The 26,502-nt window shown below is 44.6% G+C and overlaps 19 non-coding genes across 19 annotated transcripts; all 19 read left to right on the top strand.

The window, feature by feature from the left end:
• The first annotated feature begins 3,416 nt into the window (after window positions 1-3,416).
• trnar-ucg (transfer RNA arginine (anticodon UCG)) lies at window positions 3,417-3,505 on the top strand. The gene is given in 2 exon segments: window positions 3,417-3,453; window positions 3,470-3,505. It is a non-coding gene; the product is annotated as a tRNA-Arg (tRNA).
• A 244-nt stretch (window positions 3,506-3,749) lies between these two features.
• On the top strand, window positions 3,750-3,831 carry trnas-gcu (transfer RNA serine (anticodon GCU)). The gene has a single exon. It is a non-coding gene; the product is annotated as a tRNA-Ser (tRNA).
• A 2,269-nt stretch (window positions 3,832-6,100) lies between these two features.
• trnas-gcu (transfer RNA serine (anticodon GCU)) lies at window positions 6,101-6,182 on the top strand. The gene has a single exon. It is a non-coding gene; the product is annotated as a tRNA-Ser (tRNA).
• Window positions 6,183-8,117: 1,935 nt separating this feature from the next.
• On the top strand, window positions 8,118-8,206 carry trnar-ucg (transfer RNA arginine (anticodon UCG)). The gene is given in 2 exon segments: window positions 8,118-8,154; window positions 8,171-8,206. It is a non-coding gene; the product is annotated as a tRNA-Arg (tRNA).
• A 244-nt stretch (window positions 8,207-8,450) lies between these two features.
• On the top strand, window positions 8,451-8,532 carry trnas-gcu (transfer RNA serine (anticodon GCU)). Its single transcript has one exon. It is a non-coding gene; the product is annotated as a tRNA-Ser (tRNA).
• A 1,935-nt stretch (window positions 8,533-10,467) lies between these two features.
• trnar-ucg (transfer RNA arginine (anticodon UCG)) lies at window positions 10,468-10,556 on the top strand. Its single transcript is given in 2 exon segments — window positions 10,468-10,504; window positions 10,521-10,556. It is a non-coding gene; the product is annotated as a tRNA-Arg (tRNA).
• Window positions 10,557-10,800: 244 nt separating this feature from the next.
• Window positions 10,801-10,882, top strand: trnas-gcu (transfer RNA serine (anticodon GCU)). Its single transcript has one exon. It is a non-coding gene; the product is annotated as a tRNA-Ser (tRNA).
• A 1,935-nt stretch (window positions 10,883-12,817) lies between these two features.
• On the top strand, window positions 12,818-12,906 carry trnar-ucg (transfer RNA arginine (anticodon UCG)). The gene is given in 2 exon segments: window positions 12,818-12,854; window positions 12,871-12,906. It is a non-coding gene; the product is annotated as a tRNA-Arg (tRNA).
• Window positions 12,907-13,150: 244 nt separating this feature from the next.
• On the top strand, window positions 13,151-13,232 carry trnas-gcu (transfer RNA serine (anticodon GCU)). The gene has a single exon. It is a non-coding gene; the product is annotated as a tRNA-Ser (tRNA).
• Window positions 13,233-15,167: 1,935 nt separating this feature from the next.
• Window positions 15,168-15,256, top strand: trnar-ucg (transfer RNA arginine (anticodon UCG)). Its single transcript is given in 2 exon segments — window positions 15,168-15,204; window positions 15,221-15,256. It is a non-coding gene; the product is annotated as a tRNA-Arg (tRNA).
• Window positions 15,257-15,500: 244 nt separating this feature from the next.
• trnas-gcu (transfer RNA serine (anticodon GCU)) lies at window positions 15,501-15,582 on the top strand. The gene has a single exon. It is a non-coding gene; the product is annotated as a tRNA-Ser (tRNA).
• Window positions 15,583-17,517: 1,935 nt separating this feature from the next.
• Window positions 17,518-17,606, top strand: trnar-ucg (transfer RNA arginine (anticodon UCG)). Its single transcript is given in 2 exon segments — window positions 17,518-17,554; window positions 17,571-17,606. It is a non-coding gene; the product is annotated as a tRNA-Arg (tRNA).
• A 244-nt stretch (window positions 17,607-17,850) lies between these two features.
• Window positions 17,851-17,932, top strand: trnas-gcu (transfer RNA serine (anticodon GCU)). The gene has a single exon. It is a non-coding gene; the product is annotated as a tRNA-Ser (tRNA).
• A 1,935-nt stretch (window positions 17,933-19,867) lies between these two features.
• On the top strand, window positions 19,868-19,956 carry trnar-ucg (transfer RNA arginine (anticodon UCG)). The gene is given in 2 exon segments: window positions 19,868-19,904; window positions 19,921-19,956. It is a non-coding gene; the product is annotated as a tRNA-Arg (tRNA).
• Window positions 19,957-20,200: 244 nt separating this feature from the next.
• On the top strand, window positions 20,201-20,282 carry trnas-gcu (transfer RNA serine (anticodon GCU)). Its single transcript has one exon. It is a non-coding gene; the product is annotated as a tRNA-Ser (tRNA).
• A 1,935-nt stretch (window positions 20,283-22,217) lies between these two features.
• On the top strand, window positions 22,218-22,306 carry trnar-ucg (transfer RNA arginine (anticodon UCG)). The gene is given in 2 exon segments: window positions 22,218-22,254; window positions 22,271-22,306. It is a non-coding gene; the product is annotated as a tRNA-Arg (tRNA).
• A 244-nt stretch (window positions 22,307-22,550) lies between these two features.
• On the top strand, window positions 22,551-22,632 carry trnas-gcu (transfer RNA serine (anticodon GCU)). The gene has a single exon. It is a non-coding gene; the product is annotated as a tRNA-Ser (tRNA).
• Window positions 22,633-24,567: 1,935 nt separating this feature from the next.
• On the top strand, window positions 24,568-24,656 carry trnar-ucg (transfer RNA arginine (anticodon UCG)). Its single transcript is given in 2 exon segments — window positions 24,568-24,604; window positions 24,621-24,656. It is a non-coding gene; the product is annotated as a tRNA-Arg (tRNA).
• A 244-nt stretch (window positions 24,657-24,900) lies between these two features.
• On the top strand, window positions 24,901-24,982 carry trnas-gcu (transfer RNA serine (anticodon GCU)). The gene has a single exon. It is a non-coding gene; the product is annotated as a tRNA-Ser (tRNA).
• The last annotated feature ends 1,520 nt before the right edge of the window (window positions 24,983-26,502 follow it).

Here is a 26,502-nt window from a genome sequence, read left to right as displayed (position 1 = left end):
GGCATGCGTGCTATGTGGCCTGCCCAGCGAAGCTGATCGAGTGTGGTCAGTGCTTCACTACTGGGGATGTTACCCTGGTCGAGGACACTGATGTTGATGCGCCTGTCCTCCCAGGAGATTATCAGGATCTTGCGGAGACATCGTTGGTGATATATCTCCAGCGACCTGAGGTGCGTTCTGCACATCGTCCATGCCTCAGACCCATACAGGAGGGCGGGTATTATTACAGCCCTGTGGACCATGAGTTTGGTGGTAGATTTGAGGGCCAGGTCTTCAAACAGTCTTTTCCGCAGGCGTCCGAAGGCTGCACTGGAGCACTGGAGGCGATGCTGAATCTCCACATCAAAGTCTGCCTTTGTTGATAAGAGGCACCCCCTCATTTCAAATGGAATTCTTCCACTCACACAGCCATCCTTCAATCAAAAAATATCTAGGTTATGAATCAATTATTTATTTATTTGAAACAACTCAATTCAATTTTTTGCAAATCAAAATTAAATGTATTTATTTTCTTAAAATGTTTATTATATATATATTTCTAAATTGGCTTTCAGTCTGGGTTGGTTTTACTTCTCTCCCTCCTTCCTTCCTGTCTATCATCTGTGGCTTCAATAACCGTCTCTGCCCCGCGTGGTCCTGAGCTCCACAGCACACTTGCCTTCAGGGATGATAGAAATCTCACTTCATTCTTTTAAAAGGGATCTGCGTTCCGTCAAGGGTGATTCTGCATCTGGGTAAAAGGAATGTCCTTGCAGTTACCGATCATTCTGTAACTGTTTTAACGGGCTGGTTGTCAGTTCCAGTTCATAATCTTCACCTTTAAAACGGATTTTTTCATAAACCCGGGTCATTCTGTATAGTTTGAGAAGGAGTTTGATTTCAGCTGCAATGACCGAATTGTTAAACTGTTGTGTTCCAATTTACGTTGGGGTTGCCTGCGCCGGGTGCGCACCCAGATCGCAGTGCATCTGTTCATTCACTCGAAATATGCTCAACTTTTCCTCAATCCACTCCTTTATTTTGCTCGCAATATACAAACAACACATTGTATGATGGTGGCAGCGGCCGCGTGGTCTAATGGATACGGCGTCTGACTTCGATTATAACCGCGAACTTATCAAAACATTGCAGATTCGTATCTTGCCGCGGTCAATTAACTCGCTGCGTGAAATGTTATATTTGTTGCGATTCTGCCGAAAAACCAACCATCTCTTCGAGTCACTCACCCGAAGTCAAGGAAGGCTGTTTGCTTTAAGAATCTAATGGCAAGTTTTCATCATTGTCGATCTGCATGCACGGGCAGAGCAAGCTGTGAAGTGGACATTCTTGCACATTATTTCTGTTGGGCTACAAAAAGAAGGAGATTGAATGGCTGACGCTTGGTTGAATAAGAGACGAGGTAGCCGAGAAGTTAAGGCGTTGGACTCCAAATCAATTTTCTTCTGCACGCATGGGTTCCAATACCATCCTCGTCGTACTTGTGTTCAGCTTTGACTCCCCTGGTCACTTTGTCAATCACATTAACCTCATCGCCCAATTTCCCTTTCACTGACAAGGATGCTGCACTTTGATCATGTTATGTCTCAAATTAATAATATATTCGTCAAAAGGATAACATTTGGAGGACTGCGGAGAGGTGGACTAATTAGTTCGGTCTCTGAGTGACAGCACAAGCACGATGGGCCTAACATATTTTCTCACTACCGTCAGAATCTGAGAGCTGCGCTCTTCACTGTCGGCGGCTCGTTGGTCTCGAGGTATGATTCTCGCTTAGGAATGATCACATTTGAAATGCGAGAGACCTCGGGCCAAATCCGTGACAAGCCCCGCCATTTTTTAGTCAAATTTCCGCTCCTCACAGCCGCTTGACATGTGAGAAAACAGACATGTCTCACATTAAAATGTCTGATTTTGCGCCGATTGTTCTCACAGCGTCTAAATCCCAGAGCAAAGTGAAACTCACACAACTGAGTAAAGTAAAAATATCTCAGAGGTACTCGGCTCTGTGACTCGTTGGATAACCTAATCCCGTGTTTGGTTCCGTCCAATATTTGATCAGTATATCTTCCTGTCTGTGCGATCAGCTCTGCTCAATGGGGATACGCATACATTCAGCGTCAATCTCCACCTCTGCCCTGAATATCAGTGCGTCCTGTTTCTCCAGAGCTGAAAAGATGTGAGAAGCTAGTTTTTGAATTAATCTCTTGGTTGCCGAATTCAGAGCGGACAGGAAATCAATCCGGGCTGGCCAAGCTTCCTGGTCTGATTAAAAGGCGGTGACACATTATATTGTAGGCATGTTATAGTCTTCTGGCCTCAACATTAGGTTCAACGTATCGGATGATAAACACCGCTCCCATTGTCTGGTAATGGTTCTGCTGTTCCCACTAACACCTCCTCTGGACCATCCTTTGTTACGTTATTGCCCGATTACCACCCACTTTGCCTTTCTCCATTGTGCCATGTATTGTTTAATCACTCCTGCGTTCCGCTGTATCACAGACGTTCCCATTTGAACTTTCTCGCTGCATATTTTTTCAAGGCGCTATTTTTGTTGAAAACATCTGTAATTTTTAACTTTTTCCTGTAATATCGGATTGATTATCCGACAGAACGTGAAACCGGATTCTTCCTCCAGAAAATCTTCACGACCTGCCGAGATTTACATGTTTATCTGTTTTTATTCATTCTATTTCCGTGTCCCTTTTAAGGGGATTTGCTGTCTGTCCGAGATCATTCTCTTTCTCTGTAAAATGGTGTGCTCTCAAACCCTCATCATTCTGTGTCTGTTTAAAAGGGATGTGCTGTCTGTCCCTGATTTCCAATTTCAAATTTCAAAACCTGCCTTTGGAGGTTAAGGAATTTTAGTTTGTTTGTGTGTTTCAGACTGGGCTGGTTTTACGTCCCTCCCTCCTTCCTTCCTGCCTGTCTATCAACTGTGGCTTCAATAACAGTCTCTGCGCCGAGTGGTCCTCAGCCCCACTGCACAATTGCCTTCAGGGATGATCGAAATCTCACTTTATTCTTTGAAAAGGGAACTGCTGTCAGTCAAGGGTCATTCTGCATCTGGGTAAAAGGGATGTCCTTGCAATCCCGGATCATTCTGCGTCTGTTTAAATGGGCTGGGTGTCAGTTCCGGTTCATAATCTTTCCCTTTAAAACGGATTTTCTCGTAAACCCGGGTCATCCTGTATTGTTTGAGAAGGAATATGATTTCAGCTGCAATGACCGAATTGTTAAACTATAGTGTTCCAATTTACATTGGGGTTGCCTGCGCCGGTGCGCACCCAGATCGCAGTGCATCTGTTCATTCACTCGAAATATGTTCATCTTTTCCTGAATCCACTCCTTGATATTGCAGTTGCCCCGAATTTGCTCGCAATATACACAACAACACAATGAAGGGTGCTGGCAGCGGCCGCGTGGCCTAATGGATAAGGCGTCTGATTTCGATTACTACCGCAAAGTTATCAAAAGATTGCAGGTTCGAGTCCTGCCGTGGTCAAATTAGTACGCTACTGAAATTTTATATTCTTTGTTGTGATTCTGCTGAGAAACCAACCATCTCTTCCAGTCACTCACCTGAAGTGAAGGAAGGCTGTTTGCTGAAAGAATCTCATGGCAAGTTTTCATCATTGTCGATCTGCATGCACGGGCAGAGCAAGCTGTGAAGTGGACTTTCTTGCACATTATTTCTGTTTGGATACAAAAAGCAGGAGGTTAAATGGCTGACGATGTCTTATAGCAGAGACGAGGTGGCCGAGAGGTTAAGGCGATGGACTGCTAATCCATTGTGCTCTGCACGCATGGGTTCGAATCCCATTCTCGTCGTCGTTGGCTTGCAGCTTTACCACTTTTTGACATTCACATTTAACCTCATCGCCAAATTCCCCTTTTATTTACAGAGATGCTGTACTTTCCTCATGTCATGTCTCAAATTAATAATATATTCGTCAAAAGGAGAACAGTTGCAGTACAATGGCGAGGGCCACTAATTAGATAGGTATCTGAGAGACAACACATGCACGATGGGCCATAATATCATTTCTCACCACCGTCAGAATCTGAGAGCTGCGCTTTTCACTGTCGGCGACTCGTTGGTCCACGGTTATGATTCTCCCTTCGGAATGATCACATTTGAAATGCAAGAGGTCACGGGCCAAATCCCGGACGAGCACCACCATGTTTTACTCAAAGTTTCGCTTCTAACAGCCGCTCGACATGTGAGAAAACAGACATATTTCACGTTAAAACGTGTGAGTTTACGCCGATGTTCCCTTAGCATCCAAATCCCAGAGCAAAGTGAAACCCGCCAAACTGAGTAAAGTTAAAATATCTCAGAGGTACTCGGCTCTGTGACTCGTTGGATAACCTAAAGCCTTGTTTCGTTCCGGCCGATATTTGATCAGTATATCTTCCTGTCTGTACGCATAAGTTCACCTCAATTGGGATAAGCATACATTCAGCGTCAATCTCCACCTCTGCCCTGAATATGAGTGCGTCCTGTGTCTCTAGAGCTGAAAAGATGAGAGAAGCTGCCTTTTGAATTCGTCCCTTGGTTGCCGAATTCAAAGCGGACAGGAAATCAATCCGGTCTGGCAAAGCTGCCTGGTCTGATTAAAAGGCGGTGATACCCTATATTGTAGGCATGTTCTCGTCTTCTGGCCTCAACATTAGGTTCAACGTATCGGATGATAAGCACCGCTCCCATTGTCTGGTAATGGTTCTGCTGTTCCCACTAACAACTGCTCTGGACCATCCTTTGTTACGTTATTGCCCGATTACCACCCACTTTGGCTTTCTCCATTGTGCCATGTATTGTTTAATCACTCCTGCGTTCCGCTGTATCACAGACGTTCCCATTTGAACTTTCTCGCTGCATATTTTTTCAAGGCGCTATTTTTGTTGAAAACATCTGTAATCTTTAACTTTTTCCTGTAATATCGGATTGATTATCCGACAGAACGTGAAACCGGATTCTTCCTCCAGAAAATCTGCACGACCTGCCGAGATTTACATATTTATCTGTTTTTATTCATTCTATTTCCGTGTCCCTTTTAAGGGGATTTGCTGTCTGTCCGAGATCATTCTCTGTCTCTGTAAAATGGTGTGCTCTCAAACCCTCATCATTCTGTATCTGTTTAAAAGGGATGTGCTGTCTGTCCCGGATTTCCAATTTCAAATTTCAAAACCTGCCTTTGGAGGTTAAGGAATTTTAGTTTGTTTGTGTGTTTCAGACTGGGCTGGTTTTACGTCCCTCCCTCCTTCCTTCCTGCCTGTCTATCAACTGTGGCTTCAATAACAGTCTCTGCGCCGCGTGGTCCTGAGCCCCAGTGCACAATTGCCTTCAGGGATGATCGAAATCTCACTTTATTCTTTGAAAAGGGAACTGCTGTCAGTCAAGGGTCATTCTGCATCTGGGTAAAAGGGATGTCCTTGCAATCCCGGATCATTCTGTGTCTGTTTAAATGGGCTGGTTGTCAGTTCCGGTTCATAATCTTTCCCTTTAAAACGGATTTTCTCATAAACCCGGGTCACCCTGTATTGTTTGAGAAGGAGTATGATTTCAGCTGCAATGACCGAATTGTTAAACTATAGTGTTCCCATTTACATTGGGGTTGCCTGCGCCGGTGCGCACCCAGATCGCAGTGCATCTGTTCATTCACTCGAAATATGCTAATTTTTTCCGAAATCCACTCCTTGATATTGCAGTTGCCCCGAATTTGCTCGCAATATACACAACAACACAATGAATGGTGCTGGCAGCGGCCGCGTGGCCTAATGGATAAGGCGTCTGACTTCAATTACAACCGCAAAGTTATCAGAAGATTGCAGGTTCGAGTCCTGCCGTGGTCAAATTAGCTCGCTACTGAAAATTTATATTCTTTGTTGTGATTCTGCTGAGAAACCAATCATCTCTTCCAGTCACTCACCTGAAGTGAAGGAAGGCTGTTTGCTGAAAGAATCTCATGGCAAGTTTTCATCATTGTCGATCTGCATGCACGGGCAGAGCAAGCTGTGAAGTGGACTTTCTTGCACATTATTTCTGTTTGGATAAAAAAAGCAGGAGATTGAATGGCTGACGATGTCTTATAGCAGAGACGAGGTGGCCGAGAGGTTAAGGCGATGGACTGCTAATCCATTGTACTCTGCACGCATGGGTTCGAATCGCATTCTCGTCGTCGTTGGCTTGCAGCTTTACCACTTTTTGACATTCACATTTAACCTCATCGCCAAATTCCCCTTTTACTTACAGGGATGCTGTACTTTCCTCATGTCATGTCTCAAATTAATAATATATTCGTCAAAAGGAGAACAGTTGCAGTACAATGGCGAGGGGCACTAATTAGATAGGTATCTGAGAGACAACACATGCACGATGGGCCATAATATCATTTCTCACCACCGTCAGAATCTGAGAGCTGCGCTTTTCACTGTCGGCGACTCGTTGGTCCACGGTTATGATTCTCTCTTCGGAATGATCACATTTGAAATGCAAGAGGTCACGGGCCAAATCCCGGACGAGCACCACCATGTTTTACTCAAAGTTTCGCTTCTAACAGCCGCTCGACATGTGAGAAAACAGACATATTTCACGTTAAAACGTGTGAGTTTACACCGATGTTCCCTTAGCATCCAAATCCCAGAGCAAAGTGAAACCCGCCAAACTGAGTAAAGTTATAATATCTCAGAGGTACTCGGCTCTGTGACTCGTTGAATAACCTAAAGCCTTGTTTCGTTCCGGCCGATACTTGATCAGTATATCTTCCTGTCTGTACGCATAAGTTCACCTCAATTGGGATAAGCATACATTCAGCGTCAATCTCCACCTCTGCCCTGAATATGAGTGCGTCCTGTGTCTCTAGAGCTGAAAAGATGAGAGAAGCTGCCTTTTGAATTCGTCCCTTGGTTGCCGAATTCAAAGCGGACAGGAAATCAATCCGGTCTGGCAAAGCTGCCTGGTCTGATTAAAAGGCGGTGATACCCTATATTGTAGGCATGTTCTCGTCTTCTGGCCTCAACATTAGGTTCAACGTACCGGATGATAAGCACCGCTCCCATTGTCTGGTAATGGTTCTGCTGTTCCCACTAACACCTCCTCTGGACCATCCTTTGTTACGTTATTGCCCGATTACCACCCACTTTGCCTTTCTCCATTGTGCCATGTATTGTTTAATCACTCCTGCGTTCCGCTGTATCACAGACGTTCCCATTTGAACTTTCTCGCTGCATATTTTTTCAAGGCGCTATTTTTGTTGAAAACATCTGTAATCTTTAACTTTTTCCTGTAATATCGGATTGATTATCCGACAGAACGTGAAACCGGATTCTTCCTCCAGAAAATCTGCACGACCTGCCGAGATTTACATATTTATCTGTTTTTATTCATTCTATTTCCGTGTCCCTTTTAAGGGGATTTGCTGTCTGTCCGAGATCATTCTCTGTCTCTGTAAAATGGTGTGCTCTCAAACCCTCATCATTCTGTGTCTGTTTAAAAGGGATGTGCTGTCTGTCCCGGATTTCCAATTTCAAATTTCAAAACCTGCCTTTGGAGGTTAAGGAATTTTAGTTTGTTTGTGTGTTTCAGACTGGGCTGGTTTTACGTCCCTCCCTCCTTCCTTCCTGCCTGTCTATCACCTGTGGCTTCAATAACAGTCTCTGCGCCGAGTGGTCCTTAGCCCCACTGCACAATTGCCTTCAGGGATGATCGAAATCTCACTTTATTCTTTTAAATGGAACTGCTGTCAGTCAAGGGTCATTCTGCATCTGGGTAAAAGGGATGTCCTTGCAATCCCGGATCATTCTGCGTCTGTTTAAAAGGGCTGGGTGTCAGTTCCGGTTCATAATCTTTCCCTTTAAAACGGATTTTCTCGTAAACCCGGGTCATCCTGTATTGTTTGAGAAGGAGTATGATTTCAGCTGCAATGACCGAATTGTTAAACTATAGTGTTCCAATTTACATTGGGGTTGCCTGCGCCGGTGCGCACCCAGATCGCAGTGCATCTGTTCATTCACTCGAAATATGTTCATCTTTTCCTAAATCCACTCCTTGATATTGCAGTTGCCCCAAATTTGCTCGCAATATACACAACAACACAATGAATGGTGCTGGCAGCGGCCGCGTGGCCTAATGGATAAGGCGTCTGACTTCGATTACAACCGCAAAGTTATCAGAAGATTGCAGGTTCGAGTCCTGCCGTGGTCAAATTAGCTCGCTACTGAAATTTTAAATTCTTTGTTGTGATTCTGCTGAGAAACCAACCATCTCTTCCAGTCACTCACCTGAAGTGAAGGAAGGCTGTTTGCTGAAAGAATCTCATGGCAAGTTTTCATCATTGTCGATCTGCATGCACGGGCAGAGCAAGCTGTGAAGTGGACTTTCTTGCACATTATTTCTGTTTGGATACAAAAAGCAGGAGATTGAATGGCTGACGATGTCTTATAGCAGAGACGAGGTGGCCGAGAGGTTAAGGCGATGGACTGCTAATCCATTGTGCTCTGCACGCATGGGTTCGAATCCCATTCTCGTCGTCGTTGGCTTGCAGCTTTACCACTTTTTGACATTCACATTTAACCTCATCGCCAAATTCCCCTTTTACTTACAGGGATGCTGTACTTTCCTCATGTCATGTCTCAAATTAATAATATATTCGTCAAAAGGAGAACAGTTGCAGTACAATGGCGAGGGGCACTAATTAGATAGGTATCTGAGAGACAACACATGCACGATGGGCCATAATATCATTTCTCACCACCGTCAGAATCTGAGAGCTGCGCTTTTCACTGTCGGCGACTCGTTGGTCCACGGTTATGATTCTCTCTTCGGAATGATCACATTTGAAATGCAAGAGGTCACGGGCCAAATCCCGGACGAGCACCACCATGTTTTACTCAAAGTTTCGCTTCTAACAGCCGCTCGACATGTGAGAAAACAGACATATTTCACGTTAAAACGTGTGAGTTTACACCGATGTTCCCTTAGCATCCAAATCCCAGAGCAAAGTGAAACCCGCCAAACTGAGTAAAGTTATAATATCTCAGAGGTACTCGGCTCTGTGACTCGTTGAATAACCTAAAGCCTTGTTTCGTTCCGGCCGATACTTGATCAGTATATCTTCCTGTCTGTACGCATAAGTTCACCTCAATTGGGATAAGCATACATTCAGCGTCAATCTCCACCTCTGCCCTGAATATGAGTGCGTCCTGTGTCTCTAGAGCTGAAAAGATGAGAGAAGCTGCCTTTTGAATTCGTCCCTTGGTTGCCGAATTCAAAGCGGACAGGAAATCAATCCGGTCTGGCAAAGCTGCCTGGTCTGATTAAAAGGCGGTGATACCCTATATTGTAGGCATGTTCTCGTCTTCTGGCCTCAACATTAGGTTCAACGTACCGGATGATAAGCACCGCTCCCATTGTCTGGTAATGGTTCTGCTGTTCCCACTAACACCTCCTCTGGACCATCCTTTGTTACGTTATTGCCCGATTACCACCCACTTTGCCTTTCTCCATTGTGCCATGTATTGTTTAATCACTCCTGCGTTCCGCTGTATCACAGACGTTCCCATTTGAACTTTCTCGCTGCATATTTTTTCAAGGCGCTATTTTTGTTGAAAACATCTGTAATCTTTAACTTTTTCCTGTAATATCGGATTGATTATCCGACAGAACGTGAAACCGGATTCTTCCTCCAGAAAATCTGCACGACCTGCCGAGATTTACATATTTATCTGTTTTTATTCATTCTATTTCCGTGTCCCTTTTAAGGGGATTTGCTGTCTGTCCGAGATCATTCTCTGTCTCTGTAAAATGGTGTGCTCTCAAACCCTCATCATTCTGTGTCTGTTTAAAAGGGATGTGCTGTCTGTCCCGGATTTCCAATTTCAAATTTCAAAACCTGCCTTTGGAGGTTAAGGAATTTTAGTTTGTTTGTGTGTTTCAGACTGGGCTGGTTTTACGTCCCTCCCTCCTTCCTTCCTGCCTGTCTATCACCTGTGGCTTCAATAACAGTCTCTGCGCCGAGTGGTCCTTAGCCCCACTGCACAATTGCCTTCAGGGATGATCGAAATCTCACTTTATTCTTTTAAATGGAACTGCTGTCAGTCATGGGTCATTCTGCATCTGGGTAAAAGGGATGTCCTTGCAATCCCGGATCATTCTGCGTCTGTTTAAAAGGGCTGGGTGTCAGTTCCGGTTCATAATCTTTCCCTTTAAAACGGATTTTCTCGTAAACCCGGGTCATCCTGTATTGTTTGAGAAGGAGTATGATTTCAGCTGCAATGACCGAATTGTTAAACTATAGTGTTCCAATTTACATTGGGGTTGCCTGCGCCGGTGCGCACCCAGATCGCAGTGCATCTGTTCATTCACTCGAAATATGTTCATCTTTTCCTAAATCCACTCCTTGATATTGCAGTTGCCCCAAATTTGCTCGCAATATACACAACAACACAATGAATGGTGCTGGCAGCGGCCGCGTGGCCTAATGGATAAGGCGTCTGACTTCGATTACAACCGCAAAGTTATCAGAAGATTGCAGGTTCGAGTCCTGCCGTGGTCAAATTAGCTCGCTACTGAAATTTTAAATTCTTTGTTGTGATTCTGCTGAGAAACCAACCATCTCTTCCAGTCACTCACCTGAAGTGAAGGAAGGCTGTTTGCTGAAAGAATCTCATGGCAAGTTTTCATCATTGTCGATCTGCATGCACGGGCAGAGCAAGCTGTGAAGTGGACTTTCTTGCACATTATTTCTGTTTGGATACAAAAAGCAGGAGATTGAATGGCTGACGATGTCTTATAGCAGAGACGAGGTGGCCGAGAGGTTAAGGCGATGGACTGCTAATCCATTGTGCTCTGCACGCATGGGTTCGAATCCCATTCTCGTCGTCGTTGGCTTGCAGCTTTACCACTTTTTGACATTCACATTTAACCTCATCGCCAAATTCCCCTTTTACTTACAGGGATGCTGTACTTTCCTCATGTCATGTCTCAAATTAATAATATATTCGTCAAAAGGAGAACAGTTGCAGTACAATGGCGAGGGGCACTAATTAGATAGGTATCTGAGAGACAACACATGCACGATGGGCCATAATATCATTTCTCACCACCGTCAGAATCTGAGAGCTGCGCTTTTCACTGTCGGCGACTCGTTGGTCCACGGTTATGATTCTCTCTTCGGAATGATCACATTTGAAATGCAAGAGGTCACGGGCCAAATCCCGGACGAGCACCACCATGTTTTACTCAAAGTTTCGCTTCTAACAGCCGCTCGACATGTGAGAAAACAGACATATTTCACGTTAAAACGTGTGAGTTTACACCGATGTTCCCTTAGCATCCAAATCCCAGAGCAAAGTGAAACCCGCCAAACTGAGTAAAGTTATAATATCTCAGAGGTACTCGGCTCTGTGACTCGTTGAATAACCTAAAGCCTTGTTTCGTTCCGGCCGATACTTGATCAGTATATCTTCCTGTCTGTACGCATAAGTTCACCTCAATTGGGATAAGCATACATTCAGCGTCAATCTCCACCTCTGCCCTGAATATGAGTGCGTCCTGTGTCTCTAGAGCTGAAAAGATGAGAGAAGCTGCCTTTTGAATTCGTCCCTTGGTTGCCGAATTCAAAGCGGACAGGAAATCAATCCGGTCTGGCAAAGCTGCCTGGTCTGATTAAAAGGCGGTGATACCCTATATTGTAGGCATGTTCTCGTCTTCTGGCCTCAACATTAGGTTCAACGTACCGGATGATAAGCACCGCTCCCATTGTCTGGTAATGGTTCTGCTGTTCCCACTAACACCTCCTCTGGACCATCCTTTGTTACGTTATTGCCCGATTACCACCCACTTTGCCTTTCTCCATTGTGCCATGTATTGTTTAATCACTCCTGCGTTCCGCTGTATCACAGACGTTCCCATTTGAACTTTCTCGCTGCATATTTTTTCAAGGCGCTATTTTTGTTGAAAACATCTGTAATCTTTAACTTTTTCCTGTAATATCGGATTGATTATCCGACAGAACGTGAAACCGGATTCTTCCTCCAGAAAATCTGCACGACCTGCCGAGATTTACATATTTATCTGTTTTTATTCATTCTATTTCCGTGTCCCTTTTAAGGGGATTTGCTGTCTGTCCGAGATCATTCTCTGTCTCTGTAAAATGGTGTGCTCTCAAACCCTCATCATTCTGTGTCTGTTTAAAAGGGATGTGCTGTCTGTCCCGGATTTCCAATTTCAAATTTCAAAACCTGCCTTTGGAGGTTAAGGAATTTTAGTTTGTTTGTGTGTTTCAGACTGGGCTGGTTTTACGTCCCTCCCTCCTTCCTTCCTGCCTGTCTATCACCTGTGGCTTCAATAACAGTCTCTGCGCCGAGTGGTCCTTAGCCCCACTGCACAATTGCCTTCAGGGATGATCGAAATCTCACTTTATTCTTTTAAATGGAACTGCTGTCAGTCAAGGGTCATTCTGCATCTGGGTAAAAGGGATGTCCTTGCAATCCCGGATCATTCTGCGTCTGTTTAAAAGGGCTGGGTGTCAGTTCCGGTTCATAATCTTTCCCTTTAAAACGGATTTTCTCGTAAACCCGGGTCATCCTGTATTGTTTGAGAAGGAGTATGATTTCAGCTGCAATGACCGAATTGTTAAACTATAGTGTTCCAATTTACATTGGGGTTGCCTGCGCCGGTGCGCACCCAGATCGCAGTGCATCTGTTCATTCACTCGAAATATGTTCATCTTTTCCTAAATCCACTCCTTGATATTGCAGTTGCCCCAAATTTGCTCGCAATATACACAACAACACAATGAATGGTGCTGGCAGCGGCCGCGTGGCCTAATGGATAAGGCGTCTGACTTCGATTACAACCGCAAAGTTATCAGAAGATTGCAGGTTCGAGTCCTGCCGTGGTCAAATTAGCTCGCTACTGAAATTTTAAATTCTTTGTTGTGATTCTGCTGAGAAACCAACCATCTCTTCCAGTCACTCACCTGAAGTGAAGGAAGGCTGTTTGCTGAAAGAATCTCATGGCAAGTTTTCATCATTGTCGATCTGCATGCACGGGCAGAGCAAGCTGTGAAGTGGACTTTCTTGCACATTATTTCTGTTTGGATACAAAAAGCAGGAGATTGAATGGCTGACGATGTCTTATAGCAGAGACGAGGTGGCCGAGAGGTTAAGGCGATGGAATGCTAATCCATTGTGCTCTGCACGCATGGGTTCGAATCGCATTCTCGTCGTCGTTGGCTTGCAGCTTTACCACTTTTTGACATTCACATTTAACCTCATCGCCAAATTCCCCTTTTACTTTCAGGGATGCTGTACTTTCCTCATGTCATGTCTCAAATTAATAATATATTCGTCAAAAGGAGAACAGTTGCAGTACAATGGCGAGGGGCACTAATTAGATAGGTATCTGAGAGACAGCACATGCACGATGGGCCATAATATCATTTCTCACCACCGTCAGAATCTGAGAGCTGCGCTTTTCACTGTCGGCGACTCGTTGGTCCACGGTTATGATTCTCTCTTCGGAATGATCACATTTGAAATGCAAGAGGTCACGGGCCAAATCCCGGACGAGCACCACCATGTTTTACTCAAAGTTTCGCTTCTAACAGCCGCTCGACATGTGAGAAAACAGACATATTTCACGTTAAAACGTGTGAGTTTACACCGATGTTCCCTTAGCATCCAAATCCCAGAGCAAAGTGAAACCCGCCAAACTGAGTAAAGTTATAATATCTCAGAGGTACTCGGCTCTGTGACTCGTTGAATAACCTAAAGCCTTGTTTCGTTCCGGCCGATACTTGATCAGTATATCTTCCTGTCTGTACGCATAAGTTCACCTCAATTGGGATAAGCATACATTCAGCGTCAATCTCCACCTCTGCCCTGAATATGAGTGCGTCCTGTGTCTCTAGAGCTGAAAAGATGAGAGAAGCTGCCTTTTGAATTCGTCCCTTGGTTGCCGAATTCAAAGCGGACAGGAAATCAATCCGGTCTGGCAAAGCTGCCTGGTCTGATTAAAAGGCGGTGATACCCTATATTGTAGGCATGTTCTCGTCTTCTGGCCTCAACATTAGGTTCAACGTACCGGATGATAAGCACCGCTCCCATTGTCTGGTAATGGTTCTGCTGTTCCCACTAACACCTCCTCTGGACCATCCTTTGTTACGTTATTGCCCGATTACCACCCACTTTGCCTTTCTCCATTGTGCCATGTATTGTTTAATCACTCCTGCGTTCCGCTGTATCACAGACGTTCCCATTTGAACTTTCTCGCTGCATATTTTTTCAAGGCGCTATTTTTGTTGAAAACATCTGTAATCTTTAACTTTTTCCTGTAATATCGGATTGATTATCCGACAGAACGTGAAACCGGATTCTTCCTCCAGAAAATCTGCACGACCTGCCGAGATTTACATATTTATCTGTTTTTATTCATTCTATTTCCGTGTCCCTTTTAAGGGGATTTGCTGTCTGTCCGAGATCATTCTCTGTCTCTGTAAAATGGTGTGCTCTCAAACCCTCATCATTCTGTGTCTGTTTAAAAGGGATGTGCTGTCTGTCCCGGATTTCCAATTTCAAATTTCAAAACCTGCCTTTGGAGGTTAAGGAATTTTAGTTTGTTTGTGTGTTTCAGACTGGGCTGGTTTTACGTCCCTCCCTCCTTCCTTCCTGCCTGTCTATCACCTGTGGCTTCAATAACAGTCTCTGCGCCGAGTGGTCCTTAGCCCCACTGCACAATTGCCTTCAGGGATGATCGAAATCTCACTTTATTCTTTTAAATGGAACTGCTGTCAGTCAAGGGTCATTCTGCATCTGGGTAAAAGGGATGTCCTTGCAATCCCGGATCATTCTGCGTCTGTTTAAAAGGGCTGGGTGTCAGTTCCGGTTCATAATCTTTCCCTTTAAAACGGATTTTCTCGTAAACCCGGGTCATCCTGTATTGTTTGAGAAGGAGTATGATTTCAGCTGCAATGACCGAATTGTTAAACTATAGTGTTCCAATTTACATTGGGGTTGCCTGCGCCGGTGCGCACCCAGATCGCAGTGCATCTGTTCATTCACTCGAAATATGTTCATCTTTTCCTAAATCCACTCCTTGATATTGCAGTTGCCCCAAATTTGCTCGCAATATACACAACAACACAATGAATGGTGCTGGCAGCGGCCGCGTGGCCTAATGGATAAGGCGTCTGACTTCGATTACAACCGCAAAGTTATCAGAAGATTGCAGGTTCGAGTCCTGCCGTGGTCAAATTAGCTCGCTACTGAAATTTTAAATTCTTTGTTGTGATTCTGCTGAGAAACCAACCATCTCTTCCAGTCACTCACCTGAAGTGAAGGAAGGCTGTTTGCTGAAAGAATCTCATGGCAAGTTTTCATCATTGTCGATCTGCATGCACGGGCAGAGCAAGCTGTGAAGTGGACTTTCTTGCACATTATTTCTGTTTGGATACAAAAAGCAGGAGATTGAATGGCTGACGATGTCTTATAGCAGAGACGAGGTGGCCGAGAGGTTAAGGCGATGGAATGCTAATCCATTGTGCTCTGCACGCATGGGTTCGAATCCCATTCTCGTCGTCGTTGGCTTGCAGCTTTACCACTTTTTGACATTCACATTTAACCTCATCGCCAAATTCCCCTTTTACTTTCAGGGATGCTGTACTTTCCTCATGTCATGTCTCAAATTAATAATATATTCGTCAAAAGGAGAACAGTTGCAGTACAATGGCGAGGGGCACTAATTAGATAGGTATCTGAGAGACAGCACATGCACGATGGGCCATAATATCATTTCTCACCACCGTCAGAATCTGAGAGCTGCGCTTTTCACTGTCGGCGACTCGTTGGTCCACGGTTATGATTCTCTCTTCGGAATGATCACATTTGAAATGCAAGAGGTCACGGGCCAAATCCCGGACGAGCACCACCATGTTTTACTCAAAGTTTCGCTTCTAACAGCCGCTCGACATGTGAGAAAACAGACATATTTCACGTTAAAACGTGTGAGTTTACACCGATGTTCCCTTAGCATCCAAATCCCAGAGCAAAGTGAAACCCGCCAAACTGAGTAAAGTTATAATATCTCAGAGGTACTCGGCTCTGTGACTCGTTGAATAACCTAAAGCCTTGTTTCGTTCCGGCCGATACTTGATCAGTATATCTTCCTGTCTGTACGCATAAGTTCACCTCAATTGGGATAAGCATACATTCAGCGTCAATCTCCACCTCTGCCCTGAATATGAGTGCGTCCTGTGTCTCTAGAGCTGAAAAGATGAGAGAAGCTGCCTTTTGAATTCGTCCCTTGGTTGCCGAATTCAAAGCGGACAGGAAATCAATCCGGTCTGGCAAAGCTGCCTGGTCTGATTAAAAGGCGGTGATACCCTATATTGTAGGCATGTTCTCGTCTTCTGGCCTCAACATTAGGTTCAACGTACCGGATGATAAGCACCGCTCCCATTGTCTGGTAATGGTTCTGCTGTTCCCACTAACACCTCCTCTGGACCATCCTTTGTTACGTTATTGCCCGATTACCACCCACTTTGCCTTTCTCCATTGTGCCATGTATTGTTTAATCACTCCTGCGTTCCGCTGTATCACAGACGTTCCCATTTGAACTTTCTCGCTGCATATTTTTTCAAGGCGCTATTTTTGTTGAAAACATCTGTAATCTTTAACTTTTTCCTGTAATATCGGATTGATTATCCGACAGAACGTGAAACCGGATTCTTCCTCCAGAAAATCTGCACGACCTGCCGAGATTTACATATTTATCTGTTTTTATTCATTCTATTTCCGTGTCCCTTTTAAGGGGATTTGCTGTCTGTCCGAGATCATTCTCTGTCTCTGTAAAATGGTGTGCTCTCAAACCCTCATCATTCTGTGTCTGTTTAAAAGGGATGTGCTGTCTGTCCCGGATTTCCAATTTCAAATTTCAAAACCTGCCTTTGGAGGTTAAGGAATTTTAGTTTGTTTGTGTGTTTCAGACTGGGCTGGTTTTACGTCCCTCCCTCCTTCCTTCCTGCCTGTCTATCACCTGTGGCTTCAATAACAGTCTCTGCGCCGAGTGGTCCTTAGCCCCACTGCACAATTGCCTTCAGGGATGATCGAAATCTCACTTTATTCTTTTAAATGGAACTGCTGTCAGTCAAGGGTCATTCTGCATCTGGGTAAAAGGGATGTCCTTGCAATCCCGGATCATTCTGCGTCTGTTTAAAAGGGCTGGGTGTCAGTTCCGGTTCATAATCTTTCCCTTTAAAACGGATTTTCTCGTAAACCCGGGTCATCCTGTATTGTTTGAGAAGGAGTATGATTTCAGCTGCAATGACCGAATTGTTAAACTATAGTGTTCCAATTTACATTGGGGTTGCCTGCGCCGGTGCGCACCCAGATCGCAGTGCATCTGTTCATTCACTCGAAATATGTTCATCTTTTCCTAAATCCACTCCTTGATATTGCAGTTGCCCCAAATTTGCTCGCAATATACACAACAACACAATGAATGGTGCTGGCAGCGGCCGCGTGGCCTAATGGATAAGGCGTCTGACTTCGATTACAACCGCAAAGTTATCAGAAGATTGCAGGTTCGAGTCCTGCCGTGGTCAAATTAGCTCGCTACTGAAATTTTAAATTCTTTGTTGTGATTCTGCTGAGAAACCAACCATCTCTTCCAGTCACTCACCTGAAGTGAAGGAAGGCTGTTTGCTGAAAGAATCTCATGGCAAGTTTTCATCATTGTCGATCTGCATGCACGGGCAGAGCAAGCTGTGAAGTGGACTTTCTTGCACATTATTTCTGTTTGGATACAAAAAGCAGGAGATTGAATGGCTGACGATGTCTTATAGCAGAGACGAGGTGGCCGAGAGGTTAAGGCGATGGACTGCTAATCCATTGTGCTCTGCACGCATGGGTTCGAATCCCATTCTCGTCGTCGTTGGCTTGCAGCTTTACCACTTTTTGACATTCACATTTAACCTCATCGCCAAATTCCCCTTTTACTTACAGGGATGCTGTACTTTCCTCATGTCATGTCTCAAATTAATAATATATTCGTCAAAAGGAGAACAGTTGCAGTACAATGGCGAGGGGCACTAATTAGATAGGTATCTGAGAGACAACACATGCACGATGGGCCATAATATCATTTCTCACCACCGTCAGAATCTGAGAGCTGCGCTTTTCACTGTCGGCGACTCGTTGGTCCACGGTTATGATTCTCTCTTCGGAATGATCACATTTGAAATGCAAGAGGTCACGGGCCAAATCCCGGACGAGCACCACCATGTTTTACTCAAAGTTTCGCTTCTAACAGCCGCTCGACATGTGAGAAAACAGACATATTTCACGTTAAAACGTGTGAGTTTACACCGATGTTCCCTTAGCATCCAAATCCCAGAGCAAAGTGAAACCCGCCAAACTGAGTAAAGTTATAATATCTCAGAGGTACTCGGCTCTGTGACTCGTTGAATAACCTAAAGCCTTGTTTCGTTCCGGCCGATACTTGATCAGTATATCTTCCTGTCTGTACGCATAAGTTCACCTCAATTGGGATAAGCATACATTCAGCGTCAATCTCCACCTCTGCCCTGAATATGAGTGCGTCCTGTGTCTCTAGAGCTGAAAAGATGAGAGAAGCTGCCTTTTGAATTCGTCCCTTGGTTGCCGAATTCAAAGCGGACAGGAAATCAATCCGGTCTGGCAAAGCTGCCTGGTCTGATTAAAAGGCGGTGATACCCTATATTGTAGGCATGTTCTCGTCTTCTGGCCTCAACATTAGGTTCAACGTACCGGATGATAAGCACCGCTCCCATTGTCTGGTAATGGTTCTGCTGTTCCCACTAACACCTCCTCTGGACCATCCTTTGTTACGTTATTGCCCGATTACCACCCACTTTGCCTTTCTCCATTGTGCCATGTATTGTTTAATCACTCCTGCGTTCCGCTGTATCACAGACGTTCCCATTTGAACTTTCTCGCTGCATATTTTTTCAAGGCGCTATTTTTGTTGAAAACATCTGTAATCTTTAACTTTTTCCTGTAATATCGGATTGATTATCCGACAGAACGTGAAACCGGATTCTTCCTCCAGAAAATCTGCACGACCTGCCGAGATTTACATATTTATCTGTTTTTATTCATTCTATTTCCGTGTCCCTTTTAAGGGGATTTGCTGTCTGTCCGAGATCATTCTCTGTCTCTGTAAAATGGTGTGCTCTCAAACCCTCATCATTCTGTGTCTGTTTAAAAGGGATGTGCTGTCTGTCCCGGATTTCCAATTTCAAATTTCAAAACCTGCCTTTGGAGGTTAAGGAATTTTAGTTTGTTTGTGTGTTTCAGACTGGGCTGGTTTTACGTCCCTCCCTCCTTCCTTCCTGCCTGTCTATCACCTGTGGCTTCAATAACAGTCTCTGCGCCGAGTGGTCCTTAGCCCCACTGCACAATTGCCTTCAGGGATGATCGAAATCTCACTTTATTCTTTTAAATGGAACTGCTGTCAGTCAAGGGTCATTCTGCATCTGGGTAAAAGGGATGTCCTTGCAATCCCGGATCATTCTGCGTCTGTTTAAAAGGGCTGGGTGTCAGTTCCGGTTCATAATCTTTCCCTTTAAAACGGATTTTCTCGTAAACCCGGGTCATCCTGTATTGTTTGAGAAGGAGTATGATTTCAGCTGCAATGACCGAATTGTTAAACTATAGTGTTCCAATTTACATTGGGGTTGCCTGCGCCGGTGCGCACCCAGATCGCAGTGCATCTGTTCATTCACTCGAAATATGTTCATCTTTTCCTAAATCCACTCCTTGATATTGCAGTTGCCCCAAATTTGCTCGCAATATACACAACAACACAATGAATGGTGCTGGCAGCGGCCGCGTGGCCTAATGGATAAGGCGTCTGACTTCGATTACAACCGCAAAGTTATCAGAAGATTGCAGGTTCGAGTCCTGCCGTGGTCAAATTAGCTCGCTACTGAAATTTTAAATTCTTTGTTGTGATTCTGCTGAGAAACCAACCATCTCTTCCAGTCACTCACCTGAAGTGAAGGAAGGCTGTTTGCTGAAAGAATCTCATGGCAAGTTTTCATCATTGTCGATCTGCATGCACGGGCAGAGCAAGCTGTGAAGTGGACTTTCTTGCACATTATTTCTGTTTGGATACAAAAAGCAGGAGATTGAATGGCTGACGATGTCTTATAGCAGAGACGAGGTGGCCGAGAGGTTAAGGCGATGGAATGCTAATCCATTGTGCTCTGCACGCATGGGTTCGAATCGCATTCTCGTCGTCGTTGGCTTGCAGCTTTACCACTTTTTGACATTCACATTTAACCTCATCGCCAAATTCCCCTTTTACTTTCAGGGATGCTGTACTTTCCTCATGTCATGTCTCAAATTAATAATATATTCGTCAAAAGGAGAACAGTTGCAGTACAATGGCGAGGGGCACTAATTAGATAGGTATCTGAGAGACAGCACATGCACGATGGGCCATAATATCATTTCTCACCACCGTCAGAATCTGAGAGCTGCGCTTTTCACTGTCGGCGACTCGTTGGTCCACGGTTATGATTCTCTCTTCGGAATGATCACATTTGAAATGCAAGAGGTCACGGGCCAAATCCCGGACGAGCACCACCATGTTTTACTCAAAGTTTCGCTTCTAACAGCCGCTCGACATGTGAGAAAACAGACATATTTCACGTTAAAACGTGTGAGTTTACACCGATGTTCCCTTAGCATCCAAATCCCAGAGCAAAGTGAAACCCGCCAAACTGAGTAAAGTTATAATATCTCAGAGGTACTCGGCTCTGTGACTCGTTGAATAACCTAAAGCCTTGTTTCGTTCCGGCCGATACTTGATCAGTATATCTTCCTGTCTGTACGCATAAGTTCACCTCAATTGGGATAAGCATACATTCAGCGTCAATCTCCACCTCTGCCCTGAATATGAGTGCGTCCTGTGTCTCTAGAGCTGAAAAGATGAGAGAAGCTGCCTTTTGAATTCGTCCCTTGGTTGCCGAATTCAAAGCGGACAGGAAATCAATCCGGTCTGGCAAAGCTGCCTGGTCTGATTAAAAGGCGGTGATACCCTATATTGTAGGCATGTTCTCGTCTTCTGGCCTCAACATTAGGTTCAACGTACCGGATGATAAGCACCGCTCCCATTGTCTGGTAATGGTTCTGCTGTTCCCACTAACACCTCCTCTGGACCATCCTTTGTTACGTTATTGCCCGATTACCACCCACTTTGCCTTTCTCCATTGTGCCATGTATTGTTTAATCACTCCTGCGTTCCGCTGTATCACAGACGTTCCCATTTGAACTTTCTCGCTGCATATTTTTTCAAGGCGCTATTTTTGTTGAAAACATCTGTAATCTTTAACTTTTTCCTGTAATATCGGATTGATTATCCGACAGAACGTGAAACCGGATTCTTCCTCCAGAAAATCTGCACGACCTGCCGAGATTTACATATTTATCTGTTTTTATTCATTCTATTTCCGTGTCCCTTTTAAGGGGATTTGCTGTCTGTCCGAGATCATTCTCTGTCTCTGTAAAATGGTGTGCTCTCAAACCCTCATCATTCTGTGTCTGTTTAAAAGGGATGTGCTGTCTGTCCCGGATTTCCAATTTCAAATTTCAAAACCTGCCTTTGGAGGTTAAGGAATTTTAGTTTGTTTGTGTGTTTCAGACTGGGCTGGTTTTACGTCCCTCCCTCCTTCCTTCCTGCCTGTCTATCACCTGTGGCTTCAATAACAGTCTCTGCGCCGAGTGGTCCTTAGCCCCACTGCACAATTGCCTTCAGGGATGATCGAAATCTCACTTTATTCTTTTAAATGGAACTGCTGTCAGTCAAGGGTCATTCTGCATCTGGGTAAAAGGGATGTCCTTGCAATCCCGGATCATTCTGCGTCTGTTTAAAAGGGCTGGGTGTCAGTTCCGGTTCATAATCTTTCCCTTTAAAACGGATTTTCTCGTAAACCCGGGTCATCCTGTATTGTTTGAGAAGGAGTATGATTTCAGCTGCAATGACCGAATTGTTAAACTATAGTGTTCCAATTTACATTGGGGTTGCCTGCGCCGGTGCGCACCCAGATCGCAGTGCATCTGTTCATTCACTCGAAATATGTTCATCTTTTCCTAAATCCACTCCTTGATATTGCAGTTGCCCCAAATTTGCTCGCAATATACACAACAACACAATGAATGGTGCTGGCAGCGGCCGCGTGGCCTAATGGATAAGGCGTCTGACTTCGATTACAACCGCAAAGTTATCAGAAGATTGCAGGTTCGAGTCCTGCCGTGGTCAAATTAGCTCGCTACTGAAATTTTAAATTCTTTGTTGTGATTCTGCTGAGAAACCAACCATCTCTTCCAGTCACTCACCTGAAGTGAAGGAAGGCTGTTTGCTGAAAGAATCTCATGGCAAGTTTTCATCATTGTCGATCTGCATGCACGGGCAGAGCAAGCTGTGAAGTGGACTTTCTTGCACATTATTTCTGTTTGGATACAAAAAGCAGGAGATTGAATGGCTGACGATGTCTTATAGCAGAGACGAGGTGGCCGAGAGGTTAAGGCGATGGAATGCTAATCCATTGTGCTCTGCACGCATGGGTTCGAATCCCATTCTCGTCGTCGTTGGCTTGCAGCTTTACCACTTTTTGACATTCACATTTAACCTCATCGCCAAATTCCCCTTTTACTTTCAGGGATGCTGTACTTTCCTCATGTCATGTCTCAAATTAATAATATATTCGTCAAAAGGAGAACAGTTGCAGTACAATGGCGAGGGGCACTAATTAGATAGGTATCTGAGAGACAGCACATGCACGATGGGCCATAATATCATTTCTCACCACCGTCAGAATCTGAGAGCTGCGCTTTTCACTGTCGGCGACTCGTTGGTCCACGGTTATGATTCTCTCTTCGGAATGATCACATTTGAAATGCAAGAGGTCACGGGCCAAATCCCGGACGAGCACCACCATGTTTTACTCAAAGTTTCGCTTCTAACAGCCGCTCGACATGTGAGAAAACAGACATATTTCACGTTAAAACGTGTGAGTTTACACCGATGTTCCCTTAGCATCCAAATCCCAGAGCAAAGTGAAACCCGCCAAACTGAGTAAAGTTATAATATCTCAGAGGTACTCGGCTCTGTGACTCGTTGAATAACCTAAAGCCTTGTTTCGTTCCGGCCGATACTTGATCAGTATATCTTCCTGTCTGTACGCATAAGTTCACCTCAATTGGGATAAGCATACATTCAGCGTCAATCTCCACCTCTGCCCTGAATATGAGTGCGTCCTGTGTCTCTAGAGCTGAAAAGATGAGAGAAGCTGCCTTTTGAATTCGTCCCTTGGTTGCCGAATTCAAAGCGGACAGGAAATCAATCCGGTCTGGCAAAGCTGCCTGGTCTGATTAAAAGGCGGTGATACCCTATATTGTAGGCATGTTCTCGTCTTCTGGCCTCAACATTAGGTTCAACGTACCGGATGATAAGCACCGCTCCCATTGTCTGGTAATGGTTCTGCTGTTCCCACTAACACCTCCTCTGGACCATCCTTTGTTACGTTATTGCCCGATTACCACCCACTTTGCCTTTCTCCATTGTGCCATGTATTGTTTAATCACTCCTGCGTTCCGCTGTATCACAGACGTTCCCATTTGAACTTTCTCGCTGCATATTTTTTCAAGGCGCTATTTTTGTTGAAAACATCTGTAATCTTTAACTTTTTCCTGTAATATCGGATTGATTATCCGACAGAACGTGAAACCGGATTCTTCCTCCAGAAAATCTGCACGACCTGCCGAGATTTACATATTTATCTGTTTTTATTCATTCTATTTCCGTGTCCCTTTTAAGGGGATTTGCTGTCTGTCCGAGATCATTCTCTGTCTCTGTAAAATGGTGTGCTCTCAAACCCTCATCATTCTGTGTCTGTTTAAAAGGGATGTGCTGTCTGTCCCGGATTTCCAATTTCAAATTTCAAAACCTGCCTTTGGAGGTTAAGGAATTTTAGTTTGTTTGTGTGTTTCAGACTGGGCTGGTTTTACGTCCCTCCCTCCTTCCTTCCTGCCTGTCTATCACCTGTGGCTTCAATAACAGTCTCTGCGCCGAGTGGTCCTTAGCCCCACTGCACAATTGCCTTCAGGGATGATCGAAATCTCACTTTATTCTTTTAAATGGAACTGCTGTCAGTCAAGGGTCATTCTGCATCTGGGTAAAAGGGATGTCCTTGCAATCCCGGATCATTCTGCGTCTGTTTAAAAGGGCTGGGTGTCAGTTCCGGTTCATAATCTTTCCCTTTAAAACGGATTTTCTCGTAAACCCGGGTCATCCTGTATTGTTTGAGAAGGAGTATGATTTCAGCTGCAATGACCGAATTGTTAAACTATAGTGTTCCAATTTACATTGGGGTTGCCTGCGCCGGTGCGCACCCAGATCGCAGTGCATCTGTTCATTCACTCGAAATATGTTCATCTTTTCCTAAATCCACTCCTTGATATTGCAGTTGCCCCAAATTTGCTCGCAATATACACAACAACACAATGAATGGTGCTGGCAGCGGCCGCGTGGCCTAATGGATAAGGCGTCTGACTTCGATTACAACCGCAAAGTTATCAGAAGATTGCAGGTTCGAGTCCTGCCGTGGTCAAATTAGCTCGCTACTGAAATTTTAAATTCTTTGTTGTGATTCTGCTGAGAAACCAACCATCTCTTCCAGTCACTCACCTGAAGTGAAGGAAGGCTGTTTGCTGAAAGAATCTCATGGCAAGTTTTCATCATTGTCGATCTGCATGCACGGGCAGAGCAAGCTGTGAAGTGGACTTTCTTGCACATTATTTCTGTTTGGATACAAAAAGCAGGAGATTGAATGGCTGACGATGTCTTATAGCAGAGACGAGGTGGCCGAGAGGTTAAGGCGATGGACTGCTAATCCATTGTGCTCTGCACGCATGGGTTCGAATCCCATTCTCGTCGTCGTTGGCTTGCAGCTTTACCACTTTTTGACATTCACATTTAACCTCATCGCCAAATTCCCCTTTTACTTACAGGGATGCTGTACTTTCCTCATGTCATGTCTCAAATTAATAATATATTCGTCAAAAGGAGAACAGTTGCAGTACAATGGCGAGGGGCACTAATTAGATAGGTATCTGAGAGACAACACATGCACGATGGGCCATAATATCATTTCTCACCACCGTCAGAATCTGAGAGCTGCGCTTTTCACTGTCGGCGACTCGTTGGTCCACGGTTATGATTCTCTCTTCGGAATGATCACATTTGAAATGCAAGAGGTCACGGGCCAAATCCCGGACGAGCACCACCATGTTTTACTCAAAGTTTCGCTTCTAACAGCCGCTCGACATGTGAGAAAACAGACATATTTCACGTTAAAACGTGTGAGTTTACACCGATGTTCCCTTAGCATCCAAATCCCAGAGCAAAGTGAAACCCGCCAAACTGAGTAAAGTTATAATATCTCAGAGGTACTCGGCTCTGTGACTCGTTGAATAACCTAAAGCCTTGTTTCGTTCCGGCCGATACTTGATCAGTATATCTTCCTGTCTGTACGCATAAGTTCACCTCAATTGGGATAAGCATACATTCAGCGTCAATCTCCACCTCTGCCCTGAATATGAGTGCGTCCTGTGTCTCTAGAGCTGAAAAGATGAGAGAAGCTGCCTTTTGAATTCGTCCCTTGGTTGCCGAATTCAAAGCGGACAGGAAATCAATCCGGTCTGGCAAAGCTGCCTGGTCTGATTAAAAGGCGGTGATACCCTATATTGTAGGCATGTTCTCGTCTTCTGGCCTCAACATTAGGTTCAACGTACCGGATGATAAGCACCGCTCCCATTGTCTGGTAATGGTTCTGCTGTTCCCACTAACACCTCCTCTGGACCATCCTTTGTTACGTTATTGCCCGATTACCACCCACTTTGCCTTTCTCCATTGTGCCATGTATTGTTTAATCACTCCTGCGTTCCGCTGTATCACAGACGTTCCCATTTGAACTTTCTCGCTGCATATTTTTTCAAGGCGCTATTTTTGTTGAAAACATCTGTAATCTTTAACTTTTTCCTGTAATATCGGATTGATTATCCGACAGAACGTGAAACCGGATTCTTCCTCCAGAAAATCTGCACGACCTGCCGAGATTTACATATTTATCTGTTTTTATTCATTCTATTTCCGTGTCCCTTTTAAGGGGATTTGCTGTCTGTCCGAGATCATTCTCTGTCTCTGTAAAATGGTGTGCTCTCAAACCCTCATCATTCTGTGTCTGTTTAAAAGGGATGTGCTGTCTGTCCCGGATTTCCAATTTCAAATTTCAAAACCTGCCTTTGGAGGTTAAGGAATTTTAGTTTGTTTGTGTGTTTCAGACTGGGCTGGTTTTACGTCCCTCCCTCCTTCCTTCCTGCCTGTCTATCACCTGTGGCTTCAATAACAGTCTCTGCGCCGAGTGGTCCTTAGCCCCACTGCACAATTGCCTTCAG

Source organism: Pristiophorus japonicus, unplaced genomic scaffold (genome assembly GCF_044704955.1).
Source record: "Pristiophorus japonicus isolate sPriJap1 unplaced genomic scaffold, sPriJap1.hap1 HAP1_SCAFFOLD_444, whole genome shotgun sequence".
NCBI lineage: Eukaryota > Metazoa > Chordata > Chondrichthyes > Pristiophoridae > Pristiophorus > Pristiophorus japonicus.
The sequence above is the reverse complement of the archived record's forward strand: the minus strand, read 5'-3'. Positions and strand labels throughout refer to the sequence as shown.